Here is a 6640-nt window from a genome sequence, read left to right on the forward strand (position 1 = left end):
CTTCTCCTGCCAAGAATATTTTAATGACACCTGGAGATACAGGCACCATCTGTAAGGAAGAGGTTAAAACCCAAGCATTAAAGATGGCAGACAGAAAGTCACAAAAGATTGAACACCTCTGAGCTGCCATAGCAACTCTAGACTGCTTATTTCCAGTTTCATGAAAAAAAAATCTCTTACTAGTTCAAGCCAATCTTTAGGAGGTATCAATACCATCAGCTCAAGTCAATATTTTAATGAGCTGAGTGAAGAGGGACAAAGGAGACTATCTTGCACTCTACAATTATCAAACTATTGACTTTAGTTCATAAATTAGCTCTGAAATTAGTTCTACAATTGTTTCATAACTACTTTGAAAAATTAGAAAGATGACTTAAAGCCATAAAGAGATACTACTTCATTCCCATTAGAATGGCTACTGTTAAAAATAATAATAAATATTGGTGAGGATGGTGGGAATGCAAAATAGTACAGACATGATGGAAAACAATATGGCAATTCTTCAAAAAGGTGAAAACAGAATTACCATATGATTTCTCAATTGTACCTGAGGGTAGATATCCAAAAGATTTGAAAGTAGGGTGTTGTGCTCGCTTCGGCAGCACATATACTAAAATTGAAACGATACAGAGAAGATTAGCATGGCCCCTGCGCAAGGATGACACGCAAATTCGTGAAGCGTTCCATATTTAAAAGAAAAAAGAAAGTAGGGTGTTGATGGAATATTTGTATGATCAAATAACAACATTATTCACAATAGCTAAAACAGGGAAGAAATTCAAGAGTCCATGAAAAATGTAGTATGTACTTATAATTGAATATTATTCATCCCTAAAAACAGAGAATTCTGACACATGCTATAACATGGATGAACCTTTAGAACTTTGTGCTAACTAAATTAAGCCAGTCACAAAAAGACAAACGCATATAGCATTTCAAATTCATAGAAGCAGAAAGTAAAATGAGGGGTAGGATGGAGAGGAGAATGGGAGTTGTTTAATGGATATAAAGCTTCAATTTTATAAGATGAAAAAGTCTGAAGATTAGTTGCACAACAATTTGAACATACTTAACACTGCTGAAGGACTTGCTAAAGTGGCAGAGCACCCATCATGAGGCCCTGAGTTCAAACCCCAGTACCACCAAAAAGAAAAAAAAAATCACTACAATTAAAATGGTTAAAATGGTAAATTTTATGTCATGTATATTTTTACCAGCAAAAATACTTTTTCCATACTAACAATATATGCAAATATAGAAGGTAGTTGTTAAATAGCAAATTTCAAGTTTTTCTGTCATTCAAAATGGTTAATCTAGAAATTGTTATGTATTCATATTCTTTGTTTGCTATTTTAAAGTTACTGCAGTAAACAGAACAAAACAATTCATAAACATACCTGGGGTTATATATTTGTAAGGCATTTGTAATTCATTTTAAATAAAATATGGAAAGTTATAAAAATCAAACTTGCTGACCCTTAAATTAAAAAGTAACCTAAAGCATTACTCATTAAAGTCTTGAAAATATAACAAATTACGTAAGTTTAACAATTCTTCTCAACTGGGATGAAAAGTAGGCCTTTTGTGCATTTAAGATATTTAAATCAAAATGAGTATAGGGTCTTTCCTACAATAAAGAAAATCTGGGAAACCAACAGGGCATTTAAAAAGCCATTTCAGCTGTAGGATTTTATTAAGACTCAGAAAACTAAAATTATATAAAAAGCTATTTTCACAGTAACTTTATCCTCACACAATAACTTTATCCTCATTATCATCATTAAATACATATAGTTCACACTGTAGCTAAAAAAGTCAAAATGATTTGTTCCATTAAACACAAAATTTTTATTATCACATACTCATTAATCACTTCTTCCAATACAATGAAAACTGCATCATCAATTCTCATTCATATTACCCTGAAATGAATAACTGTGAACTGTATTTTTCTAAAAAATGGCCAAGTATGTATCTAAAGTACATGCAGTCCATGTCCAACCCATGCCAAGAGTCTTGATAGTAAATTTCAAATACTTTGCTGCTTCATTAACTTAAGTGACCTCTGTCGTATTACTCAATTTTTACATTTTGGTTTTCCTATCTGCACACAAGAATTACACACAAAAGGAAACTTGCACATTACCCAGTCTTATTGAAGGATGGATTGCAGGAGGTTAAGGAGACTCTTCTCCTTCCCAGGAAATGCCCATCTGCATCTAAAAGACATCTCTGCCCTCAGGCAATGCACAAAAAGGCTATAAAACCCAACCCGCACCCTGACCCCACAGAACCACCAGTTTCCGAGTCCCCCTGCATGCCCTACCATGCAGTCTTTCTCTCATCTTCTCTACAAATAAAATCTTTCCGATCTCTGCTGCTGGAGTCCGCCTGCGCTTTCGTTCTCAGAGTGGGCTCAAGAACCCTGAACACCTGAAAATTCCTGCATGTGTCATCTGTGCATGATATTTGGCAACCATGAAGGGACAAATCTTCACCTGAGGTTGGTATAGGTTGTGCCAAACTGGAAAAGGCTGCTTAGGCACGTGACCATGACCATCCAGCACTCCAATGGAGTCTATTTTCCAGGAAAGACCCACCCCTCCCCGACCATGGCTTAGCTACGGTAGACCTCTCAGACTGACCTTTTCTGTCTCTCTCTCTCTCGTTAAGCAGGGTTTCTCCCTTGGGAAACTGAGGAAAAGCTCCAAGCCCATTACAACTGTAAGGCAGGCAACCCAAGAACTCAGGGGCCAGCCGGAAGCTTAGACTGGACTGCCAATGCTATGTGGGTGGAGCTGAACTACGTGCACCGAGGCTATTTTTTCCCCTCTCCTTAAACTCTCTCTCTCTTTCAAGATCTGTTTAGGAGAAGGTCTGAAAACAGCCAGTGGAAAGGAAAGGTTCTCTTCAAGCTGTAAGGGTGCTCTGGCTGGGGCACTCTCTGGTGTCACCTGAAGGCTGGAGATGCAACTTCCTGATCCACCCTGAGGCTTCAAAGGTGCCTAAGTCCCATACCGTTCCAGCCATGTCTGATGCAAACAGACAGCCAGATCTCTTACACTTCCTTCATGGTTTCTGTGGCTCAAGAGTGGAGGTCACCCCTTATTTCCAGAGCTCCAGTACTGCCCTTTGGCAGGATTGACCTGGGCAGCAGTGGCGACCAATAATCCCTCATGCACTGAGCCTGGAAACTCTCTTTTCACCCAATCCTCAGCCTTTCCTTCCCTTTTCCCAAGTAGTTCAGGTTCCCAGAGGAACCAAGGCCAGAGCCTCCCACCCAATGATGGGTCCTGGGGCCTCCCATACAGGCTCCTGTAACCACCATAAAGGGAGAGGAGACTTGGGCAATACTTACTATTGAAAAGCACAAGATCAGCCTCCTTATCAATACTGGAGCCAGCATCTCAGCTATTCCTTTCTCTCCCAGACTCAGATCCTCCAAGAAAATTACTGTTTGGGGCATATGAGGCCAGCCTCTAGAGTGTTATTTCACTCAGCCTCTAGCCTGCTCCTGGGGAGATTTCCACTCTGCCACTCCTTTTTAATTGTCCCAGAAACCCCTACTCCTCTGCTAGGACAAGACCTTCTATCTAAACTTGGGGTAAAGCTCCTTTTACCCCCAGGAGAGTACTTTTGCTTGCCCCTAATAGAGGAACAAGTAGACCCCAAGGTGTGGATGGATGGATATACTGTGGGACAGGCACGAACAGCATTCTCAGTCCTAATTTATCTCAAGGACTTCTCCTGGTTTCCCCATCAAAACCAATATATCCTTTAAAGCCAGAAGTTAAAGAGGGGCTAATTCCCATAATCAAAGACTTAAAGAGACAGGGACCACTAATAGAATGCTCCAGCCCATATAATACTCCTATTCTCAGTGTCATGAAGGGACCTAACAAATGGAGGCTAGTCCAGGATCTCCACCTGATCAATGAAGCAGTAGTGCCTCTCCACCCTGTCATTCCAAATCCCTATATGCTTTAGCCCAAATACCTCCAGGTACTGCTTACTCTCTGTCCTGGACTTAAAGGATGCCTTCTTTTGCATTCACTTACATCCTAAAAGTCAACCTATCTTTGCCTTTGAGGACCCCATAAGAAAGTCTGGACAGGTCACCTGGACTGTCCTCCCCCAGGGATTCAGGGACAGCCCCCATATCTTTGGGTTGGCTCTAACCCAAGACTTGGCAGAGTGGCAATATCCACAAGCTACTCTGCTACAATACGTAGATGACCTCCTGAGCCTTTCATGAGCCTTTCATGAGTGGCTCATGAAATGACTGAGCCTGTCTTTTCATGAGCCACTGAATCCTTACTAAATTTCTTAGCAGATAGGGGATCTAAAATCTCTAAAGAAAAACCCCAATTATGTCGGTCTACGGTTACATATTTAGGTATTATCCTGGAAAAATAAATGAGGGCTCTAGAAGAAGATAAAATCCATCCAATCCTGATGTTTCCTCTACCTAAAACTCTAAGACAATTGTGGGCCTTTTGGAGGGTCACAGGATACTGTAGAATTTGGATCCTGGGATATGCAGACCTAGCCAGGCCCTTATATCAAGTCCTTAAGGAAGTGCAGAAGAATCCCAGCCCTTTATTGAATGGGATGACAAGAGAGAAAATGCATTCCACCAGTTTAAAAAGGCCCTTATGACAGCTCCAGCCCTGGGTTTCCCAGTACAGGACAAGTTTCAATTATATGTCTATGAAAAGGGAGGACTGGCCCTTTGGACAACTTTGGGGCATCACTCCCTAGCCAGTAGGCTACTTAATCAAAAAATTAGATCAGGTAGTCAAGGAATGACCAGGATGTCTTCAAGCAGTTGCTGCAGTAAGCCTTTTAGTGCCTGAAGCTCAAAAACTTATCCTAAATCACTCTCTAATGGTTTATACCCCACATGACCTAGGGGGAATTTTAAACTCAAAAGGAGAACTTTGGCTATCTACTTAAATACCAGGCCCAGCTTCTGGGAGGGACAGAAATAACTTTAAGGACCTGTCAGAGCCTAAATCCTGCATTCCTTCTACCAGCGGCAGAGGGAAATCCTGAACACTCATGTGAGGAGGTACTTATGGAAAATTATGCTGCCCAACCTGACTTAACTGATCAGCCCTTAAAAAGCCCAGATCTAGAATTATACACTTTATCAAAAATGGTGTCAGATATGCAGAGTTTGCAGTTGTGACAGAATTTGGCATCCTCAAATCAGGTCCTCTTCCTCCTAATACAAGTGCTCATTGGCAGAATTAGTGGCCCTAACAGAAGCCCTAAGACTGTCAAAAGAACAGAGAGTCAACATCTATACCAATTCGAAGTATGCCTTCCTGATCCTGCATGCTCATGTAGCCACTTGGAAGGAAAGGGGAGGGCTAACTACAACAGGAACAACTTCCCACAGAGATAAAAGGAAAACTAATAGTTTTAGGGATAACAGCATTAAGTGCAGCCCTAGCTGGAATCAGCTATGGGGTGATTGCCAATCATGTAACTGTGAAAAACCTAATCAAAGTGGTAGAGGGCACCTCAGACCAGGTAGGCCTTGCCATTAAGGACATGCAAAGGTCTTTGTCGTCCCTTGCCTGTGTGGTCATGGACCACTGCCTGGCCCTAGATTTTCTTTTGGCTAAACAAGGAGGGGTATGTGCCATGGCCAATACTTCCTGTTGCACATATATAAACACTTCAGGCATTGTAGAGGAACATGCAGACTAAATTCTCCAACAGACTAAGTAGCTCCAGAAGCAATCTCTTAAAACTCAGGTTTCTACACAGGTATGGGACCAAATAAAATCCTGGTTCCCCTCCAGGACTTGGTTCCTAGCCTTTCTGGGCCCTATAGTTGCTATTACTATTATTCTCTTGCTTGTGTTTGGGCCCTGCATTTTAAAATTACTTGTCAAGTTTGTTTCTTCTTGCCTAGAATCCATCAAACTACAAATGCCTCGGATGGAGATGAAAAGGACCTGCTATCGCAGTCCCCTCCATAATCCCTCTCTTGGTCAGAGGTGCTGCGGGCCCTTCCCATGGCCCTGTTACCAGGAAGCAATTACTGAATAGACTTTGTTGTCCCTACTCCTAACAGCAGTTAGGGCAGTCCTGAGAGGGGGGACTTGAAGGACAGAGTGCAGGAGGTCAAAGAGACACTTCTCCTTCCTAGGAAATGCCCATCTGCATCTGAAAGGCATCTCCACCCTCAGGCAATGCACAAAAAGTCTATAAAACCCAATCCCCACCCTGACCCACGGGAGCACTGGTTTCTGGGTCCCCCTACATGCCCCACCATGCAGTCTTTCTCTTCTCTTAATCTTTCCCACCTCTGACGCTGGAGTCTGCCTGTGCTTTCATTCTCAGGGTGGGCTCAAGAACCCTGAACACCTGAAAATTCCTGCATGTGTCATCTGTGCGTCATTATCCTTTTACTCTGAAAGTAAAATAACCAGAGATGATCAGTGTGGAATGCCCCAACTTAAATTTCTAGGAAAATACCATGTAAGATAAAATGTATAACAATTATGTAAAGAAATGGCTTGGATTAGATTAATGTCATTCTCTTCAAAAGAGAAATGTAGCATTCCCACTGTGGAGGACAACTTGCCTTTTCTTTCAAAGAAATAGAATTATATACTCAATGCAG

At 41.6% G+C, this 6640-nt stretch overlaps 1 non-coding gene across 1 annotated transcript; it reads left to right on the forward strand.

Annotated features, from left to right (window-relative positions):
* The first annotated feature begins 586 nt into the window (after window positions 1–586).
* On the forward strand, window positions 587–693 carry LOC141413087 (U6 spliceosomal RNA). Its single transcript, XR_012437911.1, has one exon. It is a non-coding gene; the product is annotated as a U6 spliceosomal RNA (small nuclear RNA).
* Window positions 694–6640: the final 5947 nt, after the last annotated feature.

Source organism: Castor canadensis, chromosome 10 (genome assembly GCF_047511655.1).
Source record: "Castor canadensis chromosome 10, mCasCan1.hap1v2, whole genome shotgun sequence".
NCBI classification, from domain to species: domain Eukaryota; kingdom Metazoa; phylum Chordata; class Mammalia; order Rodentia; family Castoridae; genus Castor; species Castor canadensis.